The sequence below is a fragment of the Macaca fascicularis genome, chromosome 4 (assembly GCF_037993035.2).
Source record: "Macaca fascicularis isolate 582-1 chromosome 4, T2T-MFA8v1.1".
NCBI classification, from domain to species: domain Eukaryota; kingdom Metazoa; phylum Chordata; class Mammalia; order Primates; family Cercopithecidae; genus Macaca; species Macaca fascicularis.
Window position 1 is genome coordinate 113,209,799 of NC_088378.1, and position 24,656 is coordinate 113,234,454.

Here is a 24,656-nt window from a genome sequence, read left to right on the forward strand (position 1 = left end):
AAATTCAAACTCTTAAAACAATTATTTAATACTATATTGCTTCAACTAAAGTTCTTTTCTCTGCAAGATTGAATTCTGAGTTAAATTCTGAAATTTTATTTATCAGTAACATTTCATATATATTGGAGTATTAAAAATTGTCACTATTTTTGTAAAGCAAGAGGAAAAAGAATCTCTCATCCAGACACCCTGCTCACTATTCTTTTATCCATTTCAAACATTGGGCTTGATCTGATAAAGCAATGAAAGAACAACCAGCCATAGGTTGTTATTCTTTTGATGTATTAATCAATATGACTTTTTATTCACTGTAATTATTTGATTGTTGTTGTGGTCTTATAAACCTATGACTCTCACCATTCAGACTAGATCTTTATATACATTAACTCAGGGCAGGGTTATCACAGCAGAAACATTAGTGTTGAACAAGAAAAGAGAACATTATTTTTAAGTACAAAAACAATGATTTGCAAGAAAGGGAATTTTTATTTTCAGATACCTTCATTTTGAGTAGCATAAGCCTGATTGACTTTGAACATAAAGTTTATGCATTAAACAGTAGATATAAAAGACTTCTATGTACCTACCTACATATATCTACAAGGTAAAGATTGTACAGGCTGAGAAGAGAGCTCAAGAGGCAGCAATATCTAAAATATTAGTATGGCCTTTAATATGGCAATACTAATGGCCATATACACTGTGTCCCTTATCCAATAAAAGCCTCAGATGGGTTTGGAACACAGAGAGGATCTCTGACTAAAGGGGAGTCTGGGAGGCAGCAAGCCTCGCAGAGTTGTCCACACCAGTGCGTGTCAGGTGCAATCCTGTGGAAGTATCTGTAGGGTGTATTCACTGGCAAGAGTGAAGCAAGTATGGCAGAGAAAACTGCACACACAATTGCTTTCACAGGAAGGCAGGGAGGATGCAGTAGCTTCAACGTAGACCAGCGCTGGCCAGGATGCAGATGTTATCAGTAGACACAATAACATGAAAGGGCGAGAAGATCAGCTGCTCCCTGCCACCAATGCCTCCAGAACTTAAATCCAAGCCAGGAAAAAGAGAAGGGGAAAAATAAATCCCTGAGTTGACAGAGGAACTTCTGATCACAATTAATCTGAATTGGCTGGGATGATTTTTCTCCGCTCGGCAGAATGGAGACTTAAGTTTGAAATCAAGTTGAGGTTTAGAAAAATGTAATTATATATAGCAGAGACATTTATAGGCAAGTCATAACTTGCCTGACTCTTAAAATAATCATAAATGAATATGCTAGGTTTCTCCAGCAACAGAGAATGATAATTTCTTTAAGTTAGTATCCTTTTAGTGGCAACTTTTATTTGAACGAAAACCATTCAGCAAGTGGTCCTAACTGGCAAACTTATGCACAGAGGATGCCTTCTCTTGTCAGTATCAGAAAACAATGCTGGTCTCATATGGGTTCATGGCATCATGTCTGCTCTCATCATCTTCAATGTGGTGGCTCCCAAAGTTGGCAAACATCATGTCTGACATCCACCTCATGCAAGTGATACAAACTTGCATGGCATTTTAAGGTTTTTTATAGTAGTAGAGCCTAAGCATATTTTAAAGTTATATGTATGCATGGTCTATGTATTTTTTCAGATAATGCTCTAACTCTTGGTACACTGATGATTCCATTACAACTGGAAACCTCACTGAAAAATCAGATTAACTAGACAAATCAGATTAGCTAAAAACTAGACAATCAGACTAAACAAAGTATTTTAGTAATAATAAAATTAAGAATAAATTCTTTGTGCCTACTAATATTTGTGCAACAAAATGTATTACTGAACTCACATATGATTAAATTAGAATCAATTTAATGCCATTTAGGAAACTGAATAGTGCCCTGAGGTCTTATAGTGCCCTGAGGTCGCTGGGGCACTGGATGCCCTAGTGTAATATTTAGATAATTTTCACTTTTAATATACAGTATTAATGGAAGTGACCATTTAGCTTAATAACAATTGAAGCACCAATAGTTTTTAAATAAAGTTGTCACAAAATGACGTATGAAAGGTTATCAAGAATTCTTTGAAAGGAAATTTTTTTTAAAACTATGTTATTAAAAGATTACTCTTGTTCTTTTAGGTCTTTACATGAAAATATATAGACTAGTATTTTAAAAGCTACAAATACCTTTTAAAAATGTAACTTTTAAAGATTGATTAATGGATACAAATACATAGTGAGTAGAAATAAGACCTAGTGTTTGATAGATCAGTAGGGTGACCATGGTTCATAATAATCTATCATACATTTCAAAATAGCTGAAATAGATTAATTCAAATGTTTCTTGCATAAAGACAAATATTTAAGGTGGTGGACATCCCAATTACACTGATTTGATCTTTACAAATTATGCGAACGTATTAGATTATCACCTGTACTCCAAAAATATGTACTCTATTACATAACAATAAATAAAATTTTAAAATGTTACTCCTTATATCATTCGCTCTATATTTTCGTTCACATAATACAGAAGTTTGTAGGGTTGCTTTGTCTTGTTTTGTTTTGTTTCTAAAGGGAATAGAGAACAATGATTAGTAATCTGAGCTGGTTGAGTATCAGATATTAAGTTTCAGTATCAAAAGACCTATTGCTAAAAAAAGTTTAACTTTTACTGCAAAAAAAATCATGTAGTAAGTAAATGATTGAAAATATTGAATTGTATGGTAATTGTTAAAGTTGATTACATGATTTATGATTGATATAAGAGTATATAGCATTAATAACAATAATGATAGTAGAATCCTCTGGTTTTGGGGCATATATGCTGGGCAAGTTACTAGAATTTACACATAAAAACTTACATGAAGCATCTGTAATTCTTTGAACAAGCATGCAAATGAAGTATAATTAAACTCATTTTACAGAAGAGGAAATAGTGTCACGCTGCTAATATGTATAGCAAAGCCAATATTTAAAACACAGTTTGATAACCCACACATTTTCCAAAATACTATAGAGTTTCCTAACTCTGAATAAATTTGATCGAAAAGAGGATACAGAATTCCAGGTAGCCTTAACATAATTTCTGTTCTGTAGCAATATGATGAATATTGATGTAAAAAATGATATGCCAAAACATCTTAAATTGAAGTCAGTCATTTTACTTTGATCTTTCCGCATTTATCATTCTGATTTCATTATAGAAAAACATAGATGAAAGTATTCCACACTTGCCACAAAGCATGACTACAGTCATTGGTAGAACAAATGAATTCATTTATAATCTAAATTCCATTTTGACATTTAAGAAAACCACTCACATGATTAAATAAGCATGAAAGCAATTTCAAGCTTTTATTCATCAATCTATAGATCAAAACTCTGCTTTAAAGAATAAGGGTCAATTTCAAACTAGAAATATCTTTGTATAAGCCATGCAGTCATGTGTTAAGAACCTAAGTGAAGATACCATTCAGTGTTAAATATTTTTAAAAGGCATTTCCTGTTGTCAATATAATGTGAAACATTTGGCTTGACATTCTAGTTTCCAATTAAATATCTGAGTTAACAAGAAAATAGCTGTTTTTGGTGACAGGCACCAGTTTTCGAAATCCATCATTAAAATTAGTTTCTTAGTCTTTTTATGTAGAATAAATTAATTGTTATTCAAAAGAATATTTACAGTGTACATTGGAAAAAGTAACTCTACTTGATATATTGTTTTACATCTCAGTCTCTTACACTTTATTATAAGAGAAATTGAGAAAACAGGAGAGAAAGTTGTCTGATTTACATACTACTGGTTGCCCTAACAACAGCTGGCTTATCTTTCTTTATACCCACACACACAAAAAATACAGAATGAACCAACTTAAAAATTGGCAACTAGTTAATGAACACTAATCTTAAGTTCCTGTTCCACCATCCTTCATACTTCACTATGGGGTATACTGAAGAATCTATTTCCAGGAGAAAATTGGAGATGCTTGATCTCACAGGTTTTCTATCATCTTGATGCCTCTCAGGATGACATATCAGTAGGAAAATGTTCCCTCTCCTCTGTCTCATTGTCCACTCTCACAATGGTAAACCATATTTCCTATCCTCTAAATTCAGTCTACCTTTTTAGACATGAAGACATTTGTCAGCTACTCTAAAGTCATCATGCTCCTAGCTTCTCAGTGTCTTGTGTCATTTTCCCAATAGAATACGGGAAAATGAGAAGACAGAGAGAAAGGCAATTGACAGCCATGTGGGAGAGTGCAATGTCCAGTCTATTCAACAGAGCTCCTACAATGAGAAATGTTTATTGAGTTAATTATGAAACCAATACTTGTCCATTGTAAGCCAGAAATTATAAAAGGGAAAGAGAAATATATTTAATGAAAATGGAAAAATAACTTAACATTAATATGTAATCTCTGTTCATAAAATTTTGATTTCTTATCTATAAAGTACAAGAGGATGAATTAGATGAGCAAACATCTCTGATTTGTCCAACTTCTATAATTTTTTCAAAGTATAAACTTTAAAATTAGAAATGAACACTTATTTATGGAATTTACAAAGATCATTAAATAAAGTCTGTGACTGGAATGAAGGCAGTTTTAAATGTCTTTAAACAGGGAAAATTATAATTATATGTTGCTTAAAGATATTCTTTAAAGTGAAATTAATGTTGAATTTTTAAACTCTGTTGTTAACTTTCCTGTTAAGGGTTTATAAGTATAAATTAATTTATTGACCAATAAATAATTATTTAGAATTTATTTAGATATGCTGCTTTATGCTTTCTTGTAAGGCAAATAATTTGTAAAATAAGTAATATCATATTTCATCAGAGATACTTCTCTGGAATCCTTTTATCACTGATAACCTTTAATGAAGCACAAACTGGCATAACTTTTTAAAGATCTTTTTTTGTTTCTAGTGAGTAATTCAGGTACAAATAATGATTGTCTTAGAATTTGACAGAATTGATAGGAAATTAGTATTTTTGGAGGGTTTTTTTTTTACATTGTCATCTATGATTACAAAGTAATCCATTCTCAAGGTAAACAAAAATAGTATATAATGTAAATATGTAATTAAAAATAAAAAGTGTATAATCCTACTCCTCAGAGATAGCTGTTAATAGACTGGTTTATAGTTCTTTTCTATTTCTCTGTCTTCCTTTCCTTCATTTCCTCCTCCATTCTTCAGCTGTTTGTTATTTATTTATTTGAAGTGGGACGCTGGTGTGAAAAGATATGCAATTTTAATTTTCAGAAGTGAGCTGAATTTTGTTTCTTAGTAGAAAATAAGCTAATACCCATTTCCAATAGGTTGATTTGTGTGTAGGGGGGGGATAGTGATTAAAGTTGTATCATGTATTATGGAACGAATCCATACTACACATTCTAGAGTGTGTGCAAAATTTCTTTTTCTTTTCAAGCTTAAATTTCTTATCAGTAAAATGGTGATAATAATAGTACATACTCATAGACTTATGAGCTATGTTAAGCAAAATCATTCAGGTTTGTGTATAATCTCCCAAGTTTAGTAAATATCCTCCTCCCCAAGTTAGTTATTTTTTCTTGGTCTAACATTTTTACTTGAAAATATCCATGGTATATATGAAACATGTAAATAAAAATTTAGTCTATAAACATAGTAATATGTTTAAATATATTTGAGCATTTAAACACCTTAAACATTTTTATAGTGTTCTCTATGAAATATTTAGCTAATGTAGCCTTTAGAACAGTTGTTAAAAAATCGTCGTTATATTTATAAGCAAATATATATTGGATGTATTTATAATAGGTATTATAAGGTATGTTTATAATTAAAAATCCTTATAATAATGTTGCATATATATTGTTTACAATGAAACAGTCAGGGGTAAAAATGAAAGTGAGACTAACAATTGTTTCAATAATAATAATAATCTGAAGAAAAAGACATTTTCAATAATTGAGTGCATACTACCTGTCAAGACTGTTGTGTTTTTAATAATTATTTCATTTATTTTCTCAACAACCCTATGTATAAAGTTGATATTGGTTCAAGATATTGAGTCTTGTACAGTAACCCTAATCATCATGTATATTATGCCTGTCTATATTTACATTTGCCTACTTACCATTGATTAAATGGAAGCTATGTGTATCTAAGTATGGAATTTAGCCTTCATGGAGGTTGAGATATCCTAAACAATGTAGTAACATAAAATCTCAATGAAAAACGAAAATAAATGGGAAATTATCCCTCTAGAAAAATAGTCGTGGTTACTTATTTGTTTACTAACAACACGCTGTATTGTATTGATTTGTCCCAATCTGTGTGACTGCAAAAATAAAACAGAGTTTTCCATTTATCTCTTTTCCAATCAGATGATACCCACCACTAAAATATATTCTATACCTTATTATACTTAGTAATAGGGTACCAAAGTGAAGGTGAATATAAAAACAAGGAAAAAGATTTGGAAAGAAAAAGAATGTAGCTTAAAAGCTGATAAATATTCATTAGAAGTGCTGAGATTAAACAGATGGTAATGTGAAAAACAAAAGAAACACCTCTCCTTACATCCTTTAGGGAATGTAATGTCCTGAGATCTAATAATTCTCATAAATTGCCATCTTGTACTGTTTATCACATAAAGCAATAACGTTAGATATTTAAAATGTGCATTCCCTTTACAGCGAAAAAAGAACATTCAACTACTGAATACATCTGGAGCTTCTTTTGTCGGTCTCGGAATAATTACTTTCTGAGACCATTGCACTTTCCTTTTACTTCCACCAGCAGATTTTTCTTTTATCATTTTGTAAAATTTCTGTGTCCAGGGTTAGGTAAAGAATAAAAATTTATACCAGCCTCTCACTTGTCTGTTAAATAAAATTTGTATTTTTAGAAAATTATAAATACTGCATATCATGCACCTTCAGATTTGTTCAGAGACATTAAAAAATAAGAATACTAAATCTATGCATGCCAAAGGTATACCAAAGTAATTTTACCACACTATTTTATAAATATATTGATGTTTGAGAGACAGTGTTTTTGAACCTATATTTTAAGAGTTCCGTAGTTTGGTATATAATACTAAATATTGTAAGTAAAAAATAGACCTTCTTGCAAGCCTTAACAATACAAAGGTTCTCAATAAGAATGTATTCTTTATTTGTTGTATTTAGATTAATAGGAAATATCTAGCATAGAATATTTTAAAAGGTTAATTACTCATAGGTAAAACTTAGTGATGAGTTTATTTGATTCCTCAGAGGTAGGAGAGAACCACTAATTAATTTTCTCAGGATTTAATTCCAAGGTATTTGCATATGTTAAGTAATACTCAAATGATTTACTGAATCCACATAATTTTCCAGCACTAATTCTACTATTTCATTGTATCACCCAAGAAAACACTTCACCCTGCAATAACACTAGTAATGATAGCCTGTGACTAAATGAAGTAGGTTCAAAGAAAGTAGCCTCATGACAATTTAGCTAAAAAATAGTCAGTGAATGCCAAATAGTCTGCTGTGCTAAATATACTGCTAGCTGTCACATAAGAAAAAATGACATCAACTGTAGTATCTTGGTTTAAAGATGACGAAGAAATATTTTATGGAAAAGCAGCCGTTTTACCTTTCTAATGCAAAAACTGGAGCCCTCTTAGGAAAAGGCTTAATGGTTTTTTCTTAACTAGTATATTGGTCCAAGTTGAAGAGAGACATTTGTCAAATTTAACTAAATGAATAAATATCAATATGCTTCCATCTTTTAAAACTGGTCTTATAATACTTCTTACTACTGTTTATGATTTATGCAAATTATCCTATTGATTTGTATGCACAATGCTAATATTTTATATGCTATTACATGTACATACATACATATACATTAATGTATGCATTGATACTTTTAACAACTTCTAAGATTATTTATTATTATTATTATATGGTATTTAATTATCATAACAGTTCCATGAAGCAAACAGGGCAAATTTTCTTTTGCTTATCTTAAGGATAAGAAAATAAAATTCCACAGGATTAAGAGATTTATCCAAAAATTACATGAATTCTACATGGTGAGAGTTGGGCTGAAACATTATTCTATGCAAAATAATTAAGCTTCTCATTTTGTAAGTGATAGTGTTCAGTGGTAGAAGAGAAAACAATCAAGATTGTATGAGAGAGAAAGCTGTTTATGTCCAATAATTATCAACATCTTTTTATAACCCATTCCAACTTAACTACAAGTATTGGGATTTTTTTCTATATATAAATACTCATAGCCTTATTTATATGCTTACTACAGGCATGTCATAATATTGAATACTTTTTAAAATAGCATACTGGGGACAAATGCGTATGAAATTACTCAAAATTGATAACCTAATGATTACAAAGTGTACATTGACATTGTAATATCTAAATTAAGTAATAATGTTTTCCAACTTTAGCTGGGGTAGAATAGAATTGAAATTAATTAAAAATGTGAAACATTAAGTAAGAAATAAATGGAAACATTCTAATTTATATTTAAAATATCAGAACTGTGATTTCATTTCTTTAGCATCTACTATTACAAGAACGTCATTAAAAAAGAGAGAATTGGGTTGTTATTCTACCACTAGGTAAAAATTAACATAACTTTTGTCATTGTTTTTATATACTTACTTACATTTGTCCTTCCATCTTAAAAAAAAAAAAAAAAGAAAAAAAGTACTTTGAGGCTATTGGATAATTGACATTTTTAAATGAGTTTAAAAGTCTAATTTTGGTTTGGTTTGCAACAGCCAGAACATTCACAGAAGTTTTCTAATTTTCAACCAACAATACTGCTTTTGAGAAAAAAAAAAATCCCAGAAGGTTTGTGTCTAAATTAAACAGGTCAGCAGTTGATCTTAATTTAATTTACTAAACAATTTCATTTAGCAGTTCAGAGACTTGGGCTTCTTCCATGAAAGTGTAGCCATGTGGAGGATTCTACTATTTCATCTAATTTATCTCTGTCCTCCTTTATTGTTAAAGTGCATTGCAAGGGCCCAGAAATACCTACTTGTCACAAACCCACCGTTGAAGCAATACATGGCAAATCATTATAGAGTTTAGTGTTTTATAATTAATTTGCTGTATTGCATTGTTTAAAAAGAAAAAAAAAAACAGCTTTTTCAATATAAAAGCAATGTATTTCAAAGCCTTAGGCTTCCTTAGTTTCCAGGTCAAACTATTTTCAAATTCGACACAAGTTTCTGAATTTTCATTCCTGTGGTCAGATAGTTCCACTGTGCTGTACACATCAGGGTCTGGTGTGCTCAGAAGCACACAGATTTCTGGTTAACTGCAAGAATCAGGAAATGCACTTTTGTATTAGGAAGTGACCCCTAAGTTGCAAATTGTGAAACAAATATATATATTTGGTAATAAAATTTTCCCCACCACCTATTCTCATCCTGCAATGTAGAAGAAGGGGTCTACAAACATAGTGTAAATGAAAAATAACTTTAAGTATGTCTACAATGTCCACAGTAAAAATAATAATAATAAGATTTGAACATGCTACAGAATGTTTCTAGAATGTGTATTTATTTATAAAGCTAAATTATTTGATAATGATATTAGGTAAATATTTAGGCATTATTTTATTCTCTGGATATGTTTTTAGAAACGTGAAGATATAAGTGCTCTATTGTATTTATTTTCCAAGTAGGATTTATTTTATTGCAATAGAAGTATACCTTATTTCTCAAAATAATGCTATGATAACATTAATGTTTTACAGCTGCATTGAGTCAATTCATAGACTTATCAAGTAATAGAAATAACACATATCTCTCTTCTCAAATGATTTGTATATATGACTAATAATTTTGTTCTTAATAAGATCATAGGCAACATCAAAATATAACTATTCAACTTGTCAGACTATTGGTTCCTAGGTATAACAGTTATTTTTTTATTTTCAATGTATAAAATACGAAAATATAACTTGAGAATAGAAATGTCAGAACTAAGCGCCATCTATTAATTTGTTATGAAAATATAACTAGAGAATAGAAATTCCAGAACTAAGCACCATCAATTAATTTGTTGATACCTATTCATTATAATGGAATTAAATTCAAAATCAAATTATTAGAGTAAAAACTGATCTATGAATAATCTTTATAATTAAAAATTAACAGAACATCAGTTTTATAATATATTTAATTCTGTATATATTTTTTCTTCAAAAGATACTCAGATTTTACCAGAACTTACTTACATAAATGAATAAGATTGTATTTCAGACTTTAATGGAACATTATTTGTGTAATTTTTCTATTTTCCATGTCATATACTTACCCACCTTCTAATTTTATTGATTACACTATTTTGAAAGGTTTTTTTTTTTTCTACATTAAGACAGTAAAGTTTAGAAATAAGCATTATGTATTGAACTGATCATCTATTCAAATAGGACATTTGCCAGAATTAGCCAACAACCTGTTAACTCTTTCCTCTCCCCGGTTTTTGTGAGAATGCAGGCATTACTTATAAGTGATGCAATTCCTCTTACACTTAAAAATATACCCTTACATTGTAGTGAGTAGAAAAAACTTATAAAACACTAAAATATTTCCCAATAGTTCTGGCAACATTTGACACCAGTGATTAATGTCCTATATTAACATGGTAATACCTCAACCTTATTCCAAATACTCTATTTCCTAAAATATTTTCTTCTGCTTTAATTTTGACATATGAAAAATAGCTATAAAATAACTTGAGAAACATACTATATTGATTTTTAATTGGAAGTAAAATTAGGATTTATAATTTAACTCCTTTATGAAATGCACACCAAACACATTCAAATTTTTATGTAACACACAATTTGCTCAGAAGCATCAAAAATAGATGACATGAATTAGAATATGAATTATTAGATATGTGGAATTAGAAAAAGTATATCTGTTAAATTACAAATAAATTGTTTTAATATCAAATAGGTATATATTTAAAAATTAGAAGTAAATTAATTGCTCAGCTAAAATATTTTTAATGTGCTGTAACACCATAGACACACCTTTATTTATTACAGATGATAAAACTATAGTGCTAAACTAATCAAATTCAAATCAATTTAACCAAATATATTTCAGCAACACAGTGTTTAAGAAATTCAAAATATGCTGAAGAATGAAAAACTAATTGCCTTATAATCAAAAGCAGTCAGTTTTAAAATTCTACCCAACAGGTAGATGATAAATTTTTCATTTCTCAGTTGTGTTTTTAGCAGGAAGTTGTCAAAAAAGTTTGACATCTCTTAAACTTGCATCTAATTTGTCTGTGTTTATGAACCTAATGTTGATATGTAAAACCACAGAACAGGAAGAAGAGGGTGGCTACAGTTCTGTTAAAATATGTATACATCAGGATTTGCAGATACCATGCATGATGTGAAAGGATGCTTGTTTTCCAAAAGGAAATGGGCACTGTCTTTTCCTCAGTTCTTGTTGTTGTTTTTCTCTTATGTCAAATGATTCCCAACTAAATTTGAGACAATAAGGGGTATTGTTAATTAATTTTCCCAGTATTTGGATATATTAGAATGAATAACAATGGATAAATATAATGCTGCTGTATCCAAAAGGCTACAAAATTAAGAAGTCATTTTTTCTCATAAATTCAAAAATCTCAACCTTCCATTGATATTATGTTTTCAGTAATTTTATAAAACTTCTACCCAAGGAAGGGTGTTGAATTAAAACATCTAATCTGCTTGTACTTTAAAAATGCTTTTATATAAGAAAAGTAGAACGATCAGTAAGTGTGATGTTACAAGTTCAGAAAACAATTGAAATACAAAGTTTACGCCTTTCTGGTATATTAAACCAAGTTTCACCTTTGACTGGTTTGACCTGGTGATGTCTGTTTTAACCCTGTTTTGATCTTCAATTTCAAGGCAGCAAGAGTCAAGCCACATAGATTAATTCTTTCCAAACTTTTGATTTTTCTTTCATTTTTACACGAGTGTAGATTTTTGAATATCGATGTGCGCTCTTTACTCCCTAGCTGATACTGTGAGATACTATAAGAATCTCAGGAGTTTTTAATAATAGTTGAGGTTTCATTAAACTTAGTTCTCAAGTGACACCTTAAAGTTTATTCATCAAATAACTCAGGGTGTAAAAGTAGCACATAAACATTAATTGAACCGTCATTAAGCAGTATAACTGTTTTCAATTAATAGAGGACATTTAGCTCCATACCGTGTGGTGGAAAACAATTAGGTCTTATGATACACGTGCTGTTAAGGATACTGCTACCAGACCTGACCAGCTACACTTTACAAAATAGCAGTCAGCTGTAGTCAGAAGCGTGCCCAAGTCATAGGAAGTCATATTTTTACTGCCATGTCCTCGCTGCTTATAAATATTGTTATGTGCCTCATGCCTTATGCTAATGGCAATGACTAATGTTTGTCATTATCTTCACTCCATCTTAGTTTAGAAAACCCCTCAGGAGAGACTGATCATAGCTAGGATGCTGCTTAAAGTGAAAGTGTTTTTCTAAAACACATAATATAAAAAGCACTTAAATACAAAAGGTGGGATGGATAATTTATTTTGTTTTGGGTATGCTTGACAACCGCTACTGTTATTAAATTTGCCATGAGACTGATTGATGTCCTATATGAGAATGCCTTATAGATGCTTGTATGTGTGATTGCATAATGCTTTAAAGTTGTTCTGCTCATCTGGGACTGTAGGTGAAGATGTATGATACAAAAATGAAAAGCTGGAATAAATCCAAGACCGGCTGTTTGGAGGTTTCATTTTTTAACAGCGGAGGTGAGTCCCTTCATCCGTTTGTGATTTCATTTATGAACTCTGCTTACAAGACAGGTATAGAACACTTCATTATGGGCCCAAACATATATGTTTAAATGGATAAAGCAGCTGTTACATCAGATGGAGGCAAAGTGGGGACATTAAATTAATGTCAAACAAGGAGAAACTCTTTTAGTTTTATTCTACATTGTAGCAGCATAGTGATAATGTGCTGATTTTCATATGCACACAATTTCTGTATGTCTTATATCACCAGAACATGAGGTTATGAATTCCTGTATTATGAAGTAAAAATAAAAGCAATAATAAACTAATAAGGAAATATATTTTGTTCAGAGAATGTGATGAATGTTCACACTGTTTTTCATAATAAGGAGGATGGGGGACAAAAAGTTTCTGTGAAGAAATGTCATCCACCATACATGATGGTTATTGAGTCTTTGTCTAAAGTATTACTGTAGTCATCCTGCCAAGTTTCACCTTTTTTTATTAGAGGAGAAGTTCAATTTCATGGGATAGGGCCAAGATATAGGGACTTCCAATAAATCTTCATAGAATGAAATGGGATGGAATGGAGTAGGGTAGAACAGAACCCAGTAGAATAGGACTGCAATTATGTGTTCCTCCCTTTAATTCTAATTTGTTCTGAAACACAAGGAGAAATAAATGTATGGCTGGATGGTCAGCGATATAGATGATTTGGAAGATAAGCTTCCATTTTGTTCCTTATATATTTCTGTATTTTAAAACAGGGAGTGTAAATTACAGTTATGTTTGCTGAATGAGATAGGAAATTGTGTAAGATATATTTCAGAAATTTTTTTCTTAAAAGAACTTGAGTAATTTTTTTAAGTGAAGATACATTTCCCAGGACTTGATATTCAGAAAGACCTTAGGGAAGAGTTGAGAACGGTTATGGATACTATAGAAACACTGTGCCTCCTTCTATTTTGTCTCAGAGCAGTTTGGAGGAAAACAGAATCTTATCTTTATGACCATCTTGAATCTGATCCATACTTAACATCTTTCCCAATTCTTTTCAGAGTTCCATGTAAATTCTCCTGTACAATGTAACACTGTCTTTCGAATTCACTGTCAGTTACAAACTACACTGTAGATGAAGTGACCATACGTCCCGGTTTATGCCTGTTGTTTTAGGGTCATTATCATTAGCACTACCTTTTACTCTCAGATGTGTCCCAGTAGGGATGACAAATTATGGTAGCCTTATCTATAAATAATAATAACATGTCAATAATGATAACCAATAGCCCTACTGGAAGCTTGCTATTTGTCAGAGACTTTGAGTGCTTTCATGTATAATGAATTCTTCATAATAACCCAATGAGGCAAGTATTTTATTTCCCCCATTTTACAGTAGAAGAAACAAGAGTTAGAGAGGTTAAATAGCATGGCCTGCTCACATAATGGGCCCAACCTTAAATCAGACAGAGATCTGACTTTATAACATCATGTGCCAGAAGATGGTTATGCTATCTTCTTATTTGCTTGCTGATAGAATTAGCTTTGCTTTTTTTTAAATATACTCAAAGATTATCAATAGTTTTCATTTACTATTCTTCCTAGATTCTACAACTATATTTTTATAAGGACTGTGGATTTTAAGATGCAAGAAAAGAGCACTGAAGTGAACTAAAATTATCTGGGTTTTAGTTCAGGATATTAATTTTACTATATTAATAAAAATAACTGTGATTTGTTAAATGACTAGTATATGCAAGATTGGGACTTTCCCTTTGTTGTATCACTGACTCCAAAAACGGCAGTGCAAGGCAGAACATTTGAACCCCATGAATGTATATGATTGCTTTAGCTATTAGCCCTAAATTGGTTCATAGGTTACAAATGAAGCTTGGGGCATTAAATAGTTTCAGCAGGCCTCTCCAAGCTCTGACATTCTTATCCCTAGCTGCCTCTAGGAGTACTTGATTATCAGGATATAAGATACAGAATCTGGATGCAAGGAAAAATTCTTGGGGACAAAGGGACTTCCTCAGCACCTCATGTTTATATTAACTACTGTGCATTGAGTGCTTAATAAGGGCATGCACTTTACATATTTTTGTAAACATATTTTCTTCTATTTTCCTCCTTACCATAGGTCAAAAAAGAAGATAATTTGGATTTGAACCAATGTAAGTTTAGCTCCACTATGCTAGAGAGATCATCTATCTCTGAAACTCTCTATAGATTACCATCATTTAGGAACTTTTCTGAAAAGCAGTATTAAAGATGAATAAATAATATTTACTGATAATCAAATTTGTTCCACAACTGTATAAAGAATATAAAAACAGATATAATAGTGTATAGAGATTGTTGAAATTCCTTGTCATATTTTCAAATAAAAAGTGTGGAAATTTTTACTAGTGCAGAGTAAGTTCTGTATGCTGCAAAGAACAAGGTAAATGTAAATCTGTGCCTATACTCAAAAGATGATTACAATTCACTTGGGAATACAAGAATATAAATCCACAAATGTGGATTGTGTACTATTATAAAATGCCAAATTGTATAGTGTTATTTGAACAGTGGTTCTTAACCACATATGCATATCAGCATCATGCATGGTGTGTTTTAAAACTACAGATGTCAGGACCCTACTGCATTGACTAAGTAAGTTTTTGAGGTTAGAACCTAGAAATATGTGTTTTTAAAATTCCATGGATGATTTTGAGGTGTACTATGGATAACAACCACTGGATTAATATATATGTGTAACATATTAATATGTTAATTATGCAGATTTTAAAAGTTAATTTTGGCTGGGATATAAAAAGATGGCTTTGTAGAAGAGACAGGATTTGAATGGAAGGTCAGATGTGGACAGAAGGTAAAAGAAACATTTATTTCTTTTTCTTATTTAGCCCAAAATAAAATTTTATCTTTAAGGTTTTTATCTGCATTTCAGATTCCTAATTGGATTGGGCTGGAATAGAAAATAAAACATAAAACAATAAATACCTGGAAATGTTCAATTATTTTCTAATATATCTATGATATGGCTATATGAAAATCAGGTTTGAAAACTTGCCTGAAAACTTGTATATTATTATATTTATATTAATATCAATAAGGAAATCTAATCATGGCTAATAAATACAATTTAGGCCACAAACTGCCAAAGGGCAGGATTCATGCTTTATTCAAATTTGAATTCTTAGATATTTAGCATAGTGGACTAGCCTATGCATAATATATATTTGTTTGTTGAATTAATTAGATATTTGGATTTATTTGCTTTATTTATCCCACCTTGTGGGGCAAATTTCATTGGTCTCCATTTGAAGTCTTAAGAACTTTTGCTATGAAGGTTTTGGTTTATTCATCTATTTGTTTCTTGACCCAGAACTAATGTTCTGACAAAGACTCACAATCATTAGCTTATAGGAGAAAACTTTTAGGTTTTTTCTTTCCAAGAAAAAGACTGAAAGGAAGGAAAGACAGGTGGAAAAGGCAAACGAGAGTTGCAGGAGAGTTCCTTATTAACAACGGGAGAGTTCTCCTTCTAAGTTTATGCCCAGAACAGCTGGTAAACCACTCTTCTCAGACCAGTCCTTCCACAGGGAGCACTGAAGTCACCAGACCCGCCTATGATCAGGAGAAAGGCTTCTAAAGCTTTCCCAAGCTCTATCTACTAACCAATTTTTTTATTAGGACACATTTGTTTTGTCACTGTTTTGGTTTGGGGTGTTAATGGAGCTTTAAAGGCACAGTAAAAAGATCACAAAAGCTCTTTTTCTTATGTTGCATTATGTCTTCCCAGCACCAGTCAAGCCAGGGTTCTTTTGCTTTTTGGTTGTTGTTGTGGAAACGATGTCAGATGTTCATATTTTCCCAGTGGAATTTTACAATACTTTTGGAAACAGTTTCGTAGGGTGAAAATAAGAAGAAAGAATGAAAACAAAACACAGATGGGAAAAAAGTACGGTGAGTTGATGACAGAAAGCTTTGATTTTCATGGTTCTACTTTTGAAAATAAGGGTAAAAGTCGAGGGCGTCATACAGTGCTTAGCTGTGGACATCCATGTGTAAAAACATTTTCAGTGTGAGATGACTTTGATAATGATGACAGCCTCTTATTTTGGTATTAGGAAAGGGGCAGGTAAGATCCGGAGGATGGAGCTTGGGCAGAAGCTGTTGTTACAGGACAGGATTCCTGTAATCTACTGTCTCTATGGGCCATCTTTTGAGTAGCTGCACTTTTTCGGCTTCCCCATTCCTTTCTCCAGGTGCTATGTGATTGCTTCACCCTAGACAAGCCTGTTTTTCCTCAAGGGAAAACAAATCCAAAATAAACATGATTACATAATTCTTTGTAAGCAATGATTGAATAAGAACATATCTAAAACAGTTTAATTCATACTGGGTGGCATAAAACAGCTGGAAATCAAATGAATTTCTGTTTTAGGAATGTTTCAAAAGTGGACCATCACATGCATGGTATATACGTCATCTTGAATACAACAGTAATTTCAATCAGTCAGTAATGTGCTGGCACCGGCGCATATAAGCTCATAGGATCCAAACATGTGCTTCTCTTCTCAACTAAACTGCAATGACTTCATTTTGGTAGCTTGAAGTAGACCCTGGTGTGTCTACTTATACCATAGAAATTGGGGAATGTTACAAATCTGGACTTTTTAATTATTTTGCAGAAAGCCAGTTTACCAGTACACCACTGAGTTACATGCACATTTTAGAAGTAAAAAGAGACCCAATATAAATATATGTCTCTGTAATTAGGGATGTTACTTGCTGAGTAAATATTTAAAGAAGACACTGCTTAAGAGACACAGTATTTTGTTAGACTGTCTAGGCTCAAATCTGTTATTAGTTGTCACTTAACTTCTCTGTCTTTTTGTCTTCTTATCCTTAAAATGAGAACTTCATATGATTTTTCTGATGATGAAATGAGTTAATATATATGATACACTCAAAAAAGTGCCTGGCAGAGAAGGTTCTCAATAAGTATATTCTATTAGTAGCAACAAGATACGAGGCTATATGGTTTTTACAATCTTCTCTTAAAAGACTGCCTAAATTCAGTGTTATTTTCCTTGTTGAGCTTTTATATCTCAGAAGCCCATACTCAATTTCCACAAGTTTTGTAAAGATCTGTTAAATGAAAGCACATCAAATCACTCTGAAATGCATAAAGCACTATGTAAATGAAAGGTGGAATAATTATGTTAAAGACATCATCTTGAATTTTGTTTATACTGCATCTCTGAAACGAGCATCAGATTTCTCTCTAGGCAGTTACTGCTCCTACAGAAACAAACACAGATGGTGCCCAAACTTCCTACTGAAGACTTTGAGGCAATGGCGTTTATCAAAATACATCCGGTCACTAAATGTACAAAAACTTCAAACAAACTCCACATCTCAGTGTCAGGCCAACATGGTTATTTAGGCAAATAAGCCTTTCTTTGATAATTCAAGGATTTTCTGATGTGTGAAATGGATTACTTCAACAAATAAAAAATCTTACATGTAGGCTAAGTTTTATAAAACAGGATATTAACATAGCAATTTCTTTTAGAGAAAAACAAATCAGTTTGTCTTCTGTGATGAGCATTTCTAATTAAATTTAAAGTAATTTTTTGGTTGTGCGTGGACACGTTCCCTTTTCCCATTGACCTTCTGGTCACATTAAGCAGAAAAAATATATGTTTTAAAAATATGTACTTAGGCAAGGCACGGTGGCTCACGCCTGTAATCCCAACACTTTTGGAGACCAAGGCAGGTGGATCACCTGAGGTCAGGAGTTCGAGACCAGCCTGACCAACATGGTGAAACCCTGTCTCTACTAAAAATACAAAAAATTAGCCAGATGTGGTGGCACATGCCTGTAATCCCAGCTACTTGGGAGGCTGAGGCAGGAGTATCACTTGAACTAGGAGGTGGAGGTTGCAGGGAGCCAAGTTTGCAACACTGCTCTCCAGCCTGGGCAACAGAGTGCAAAACTCCATCTCAAAAAATACGTGTGTGTGTGTGTGTGTGTGTGTGTGTGTGTGTATTTAAACATTTTAAGAACCTAGTCTTTGGAACACAGACCTTATTCCGCAGGATAGTCCTGGGATTTCTGTAACTTAAACTCTCCTTAATGGGTTTTGTGTTGTTTCTGGGCATGTTTGCCTTTGAATCCACCTTTTGCCCTTTCTCTGGCTCAGTTAGCAGGAGGGAGATCTGACCCCTAAGGTTTCCTTTCCCAGAGAGCTGTCTCAGCTAGCTTGCAACTGGCTTCTGCCAGTGGGGGTTTGGGGATAAGTACCCTGGAAGGAGCCTATGAGATTGAGAAAAAGGTAGAAGTCAGGTTATTTTCCCAACATTAACTTTGCCTCCTGCACCTTCCCCAGCAGCAGCTGTATCTTTTCCCCACTCTGCCTCTCACTACCCAAGTTTGCCACAGTTCCAGTTCCCAGCAGGTAATCCAAGGCTCCTGTGTTAGTTATAGAAGCATCCCCTTGTCCTGTCCTGTGTCCCTCCAGCCTAGGGTTAGCTACAACTTGCTCCTGTTACTAATTTCGGAGTTGAGCAACTCAGAGAAGAAATGGGTAATGAAACAGACAAGAAGTGAGCCTTTGCTCTATTGGTTTCTTGTCTCTTTCATTACCCATTTCTTGCTTTAACTTTATAGTCCTTTACTCCAAATGAACCCTATTTTCCTAACTGAACCCTGATTGACCCAAGGTCTGACACAGGCCACTTGCCCATACTGGATTCTTGAGCAAACAACAGAAGTGCTCTTCTCTCTCCTGTACCCATCATGAAGATTCCAGAGATTTCTGGTTCATAAACACTAACAATCATGGTTCCCTTTACAGCTCTCCTCCTTTAGTTAAATGATGATTCTACCCTCAAGTCTGCACCATATTCCTGAGATGTTGGCAGAGATAAAGTATTTTTCTGTGTTTCTGCTAACATTAGTGTCACAAGACACTAAGAAATTATACTTGATTATTAACCTTCTTCAGGCCATATCCCTCAAATTCACTGCAAGGAATTGATTTATAGGTGGTTAGTCTATCAAATGTTAGTGCCCTTTCTAGTAAGTCACAAAGAATGACAGGGTCTCCAGATCTATTTCCACATAGGAGAATAGCAGGACTGAAGTATGGACCTGTTAGATTTTATTCTAAAATTCTATTCCTTGTGCTTTTTTTTTTTTTTTTTTTTTTTTTTTGAGGAAGGAAATTTGGGCCACAAAGCAAATTCGTATCTTAAAAGCTTAAATTAATCCTGTAAATATATTCTTAATCCAAAGCTGCCAAACTAGGGTTGTGTGTTCCATGAATTTGTTAAATTTATTTTGAATTTTGAATGTTGAAACATGCAATCTTGCTGAGTTTCTAAAAATAATATTTTATAATTTTTTTCACCATTTTTCTGTATACCCATCCTACTACACTGCTCCTTCTTCCCCACATGATCTTTTTTATTTTACTTTCTTTTGCTGTGTTATAAATTCTAAGCCAAGTAACTATCCTTGCAGGAGTATTCTCTGAACTCTCCCAGTCACTGTCTGGGGAGCATTGCTTTGTAGCTTCAATTTGTGCCTCCATAGAGCGTTTTATGAAATGGTTTACCTCTCTCTCTCTCTCTCTCTCTCTCTCTCTCTCTCGTTCTCAGTTTCACATTAGACTTGAAGTTCCATAAAGGAAGGACTGTTTTATCTTTGCATTCCTAGTGTCCACTAACTTCCCTGACACCTAGAAATCATTCAAATAATATTTGTTAAGCTGATTCTGAACAACACTGAAAGTTTCAAGGCCTCTCATGCTGGACAAATTTTAGTATTAGGATCTTCAAATAGATTTTTATTTTTAAATATTTTTAGAACTAGAAATATTTACGAACATATAACAGACTTGTTATTTTAGAAGATGCCTAGTGTTTATACCCTGTCCATAGAAGTCGTTACATCTTTGTTGAACGACATTGATACATAAGGTAAACAGGCACTTGAGAGGAACAGTAGCACTTTAACAAGTTTAGGACAAAGCTTTTCAACTCCTTATCTTGTTTACATTCTTTTTCACTAGACATTGCATCCTCTCTCTGTGTTCGTCTTCCTAAATTTAAGCCCTTATTTTCAGTGTCCATCTAAATATATTCTCACTGACTCCACCATCAATTAAGTAAATGCCATGTCTCTAACTCATTTCCTTTAAAAAGGATGAGCTCAGCCATGCTCTGTTTATTCCATTTATAATAGCTCTCTTTGCACATTTTGGTCCATTGCCTCCGGTGTCATTTCTCATGCATCTGTTTATTCTACCCAATTAGACTCAGAAGCTTTGCAGTCAAAGGTACTTTTTCTTTTATATCTCCTCACAGCATGTTCACAACATAGGCTTGTAAACTAAATGTCTTCTAGATTTCACCAATCTGTGCTGGTATGTTGTTTCTTGAAAATGAACACACTGATGTGCTCACTCTGTGCCCGTGGCTACATCCATGGGCATTTTGGTCACCCACACAGGACACAGCTCTGAGTGGTTCCTTTATTCTAGACCAGGGATTCTGGGAGCTAGGCTATGAAGCACAGGGAGTTCAAGTCCCCTTTGCCACTTTTCTTTGAATCAAGTAATATCCCTAACCTATCTCTTCCCAGGGACTCCCTATTGCCTTTCTAGTAGTTCCCATCATTAATAATTTGTTATCTGTCAAATAACCTCTTGGTTTCCTTCATAGCACTTGTGATGATTTGTAACTATATATACATGTAAAATATGTATAGAATAAGCACATAAAGTGTATAAGTTTAAATTATATATAAATATGTAAAATATATAGTAAATATAAAGTGGATGCATGTATATGTATAAGTAATACATGCAAAAATCACATCATACATATGAGCATATATATGTGTTTGTTTCATGTTTTCTTCTTTTTTTTCACCACAGATTTTCTTCATCTGAACTCGCCTCACCACTACAGATCCAAGCCTGACACAGAGCCTAACAGAAGTAGGTATCATAAATATTTGTTAAATAAATAAAAGGTGAATGAATGTATCTATGACAGTGAAGAATTCTTTCCAATTATTAATTATATGAGATATTAAGTTTTACTGAACAAAAAGCATAGAGAGGAGAGAACTAGAAACAGAGCAAAGCAAAAGAGCAAATTTTCTTCTCTCCACTCCAAAATTTCATAGGTTTATAATCTGTCTTATCCTAGAAAGCGGCTCCCAGACTTCTCAGTTTGTTTTTACCTGGAGAAAGGAAAGGGGAAGTCAAGAAAATCTCTGCTGTCCACTGTTGGTGCTACCCACCAATAAAATGTATAAATATTACAATTAAAAAGCTAATGATTTCCAAGTAGTATAGCAAAAAACAAATTGGGCATTCCTACATTTACTGTTACAACCTCCCACTTCTTTACCAGTACAATCTGGATATCTTTAGAACGTACTTATAGCATATGCACTTATTCCTCCTAAATAAAAAATTCTGATGACTAAACAGGAATGGAACATAATTACAGGAGTAAGTATTGACTGTGGTGATTCATGACAAGCACTGTGAGCCAGAAGGCTTGGTTTCAAGTCCTGGTTCCACAATTTTCCAGCTGTGAGATTTTGGACAAGATATGTAATCTTACTTTGCCTCTGTTTTTTCATTTGTAAAATGAATATCATAATAGTTCAGGTTGAGCAGACCTAATCCCAAGTCCAAAATTCTCCAAAATCTGAAACCTTTTGGGCACCATATAATGCCACAAGAGGAAAATTTCACACCTGAGCTCATGTGACGAGTTGCAGTCAAAATGCAGGTGCAAAACACACAGTTTATTCAGCATCCCCAAGACGAAAATAAAACTACCTTCAGGTTATGAATATAAAATGTACATAAAACATAAATAAATTTCATGTTTAGACTTGGGTTCCATCCCTGAGATATCTTATTATGTAGCAAATATCTATTATAGCAAATATTACAAAATCTAAAAAAAAATTGAAATCCAAAACACCTCTGCTCCCATGCACTGCAAATAAGGAATGCTCCCCCTGTCCCTAAGTCATAGGCTTTGTTTTAGCATTAAATCACTTACAGCACCTAAAACCCTTAGAATAATGTCTAGCACATAGGAAACAATACATGTTTATCAATCATATTCTTATTATTTGTATTATTATTTCTGTCACCATTTCCAAATTAAGACAGCTTCACTTCCAATACAGAATGGTTGAATTTCCATTAAGTCTAAGCAAGGAAAACAGAGAGAATGTACACATTGGAAATAGTAAGAAGGAAAAGGGAATACAGCCAGAGATGCCTTAGAAATATAAAACAGCACAGTAGAAAGTCAGGATTCTCAGATATTGTTATGTCCTGTTAATAAAGTTTTTCTTTTTAATTCTTACCCCCATTAGAAAACCTTTCCTCATACACCTTCTAGACACTTAATGATGATAATTACTCTTATTTTATCTTCTTTGGTCTAAAAAATTTGGAGAACAATGTATCACAATGTACTTTTTAGTACCCCCAGCCTTGCTAAGGAATTTTAACTGATTTAACTCTATGATTTTCAAATGTGTTCATTCAAGAGTTGTTCATAGTCCCCATAGTTGTTTAAATTCTTGGCCTAATTTTTTTTTAAAAAAGGGGGCATTAAGTTTTTCATATATTTGACTGTATGGCATAAGATAATAACATCGTTAACCCTTAAAAAGAGAGACCTTTCCCATCTGACTGTGCTTATTCACTTATTTATCTTTTACAAATTTATGTTTATATTTAAATTAACAAATATTTAGATTCTATTATGTGCCAGCCCTGTACTAGACATCTGATTAAAGGAAAAAAAAAACCATTTTTTAAAAAAAGCAGTAAACAGGGCATGACAGACAAAGTATCTGCTTGCATGAAGCCTAGAATCTAGAGAGAGTTTGGAACAATAAACAAAACACATAATATTTCAGTTACAAACCGAAATCATTTTTATGCCAGAAATAACTGGAAAGCAGGAGAGAAAATAATGGGGATGAGAGGTGGGGAGGTTGAGGGAAATTTTAGGCCAGTTACATAAGGCCTCTCTGAGGAAATGACATTTAAGCAACACCTGAAGGTAGAAAAGGAACCAGTCACTCAAATTGTTGGAAGAGCTGCATAATGCAGGCAGAAAGAATAGCAGTGCAGAGACCCTGCTATGGAAAAGAGCATGCACGAGTCATTGAGCCTGTAGCTGGACACTGATGAGCAGCTGGGACTTGGAGGGAGAATTACAGGTCTGACGATGCAGGGTTTTTCTAATTTGGATATTCTCAGGGTGGAACAGGGTACTGTTACAACGTACTAAGCAAAGAGCTAGCATGATCTCTACCTGTTTCAAAAGATAACCCTGGTTGCTGTATGAAGAACCTATGGAAAGGAGATAAGAGTAAAATAAGAAGACAACCTAGCAGAACATTAGAGTAATCCAAACAAGAAACATATGTAACTTAGTCTTGAGTGTTGGTAATGCAGCTATCGATAACTGGATATGAGAGACAAGCAGGAAGTAGAAATGACAGAATTTCGTGATGGTTTGGATTGGAAATGGAGGAACTGTGTATGATCCTGAAGTTTCTGCCTCAAGTCTTAGATAATAGTTCTATTTACTAAGAAAGAAAAATTGTTGAAGTACCAGTTCTATCTTAATTAGGTTAATTTCATGATATTTATGTGACATCCCAGTGGAGATAATAAATAGGCGTTGGATTATACTGATTTATACAGATGTGAAGCTGTTATATAAATGAGCCAAAGATGGCCTCTGCGTATTGGCCCCCAGGTTGTTACTTCCTCAATATAGGCTGACACCCACT

The 24,656-nt window shown here is 32.9% G+C and overlaps 1 protein-coding gene across 21 annotated transcripts in view; it reads left to right on the forward strand.

Annotated features, from left to right (window-relative positions):
* The window catches only part of KHDRBS2 (KH RNA binding domain containing, signal transduction associated 2), a 634,276-nt gene that overhangs the window by 591,375 nt on the left and 18,245 nt on the right, over positions 1 to 24,656 (forward strand). For 11 of the 21 annotated variants that reach the window (XR_012434459.1, XR_010586370.2, XR_012434454.1 and 8 more), the window contains 4 exons: positions 12,730 to 12,811; positions 14,934 to 14,967; positions 16,599 to 16,762; positions 21,748 to 21,810. The gene's annotated coding sequence lies outside the window, so the exon portion shown is untranslated. Of the gene's footprint in view, positions 1 to 12,729; positions 12,814 to 14,933; positions 14,968 to 15,577; positions 15,666 to 16,598; positions 16,763 to 21,747; positions 21,811 to 24,656 lie in introns of those variants that run through there. The other 10 variants (XR_010586373.2, XR_012434458.1, XR_010586369.2 and 7 more) reach the window with 4 other exon arrangements.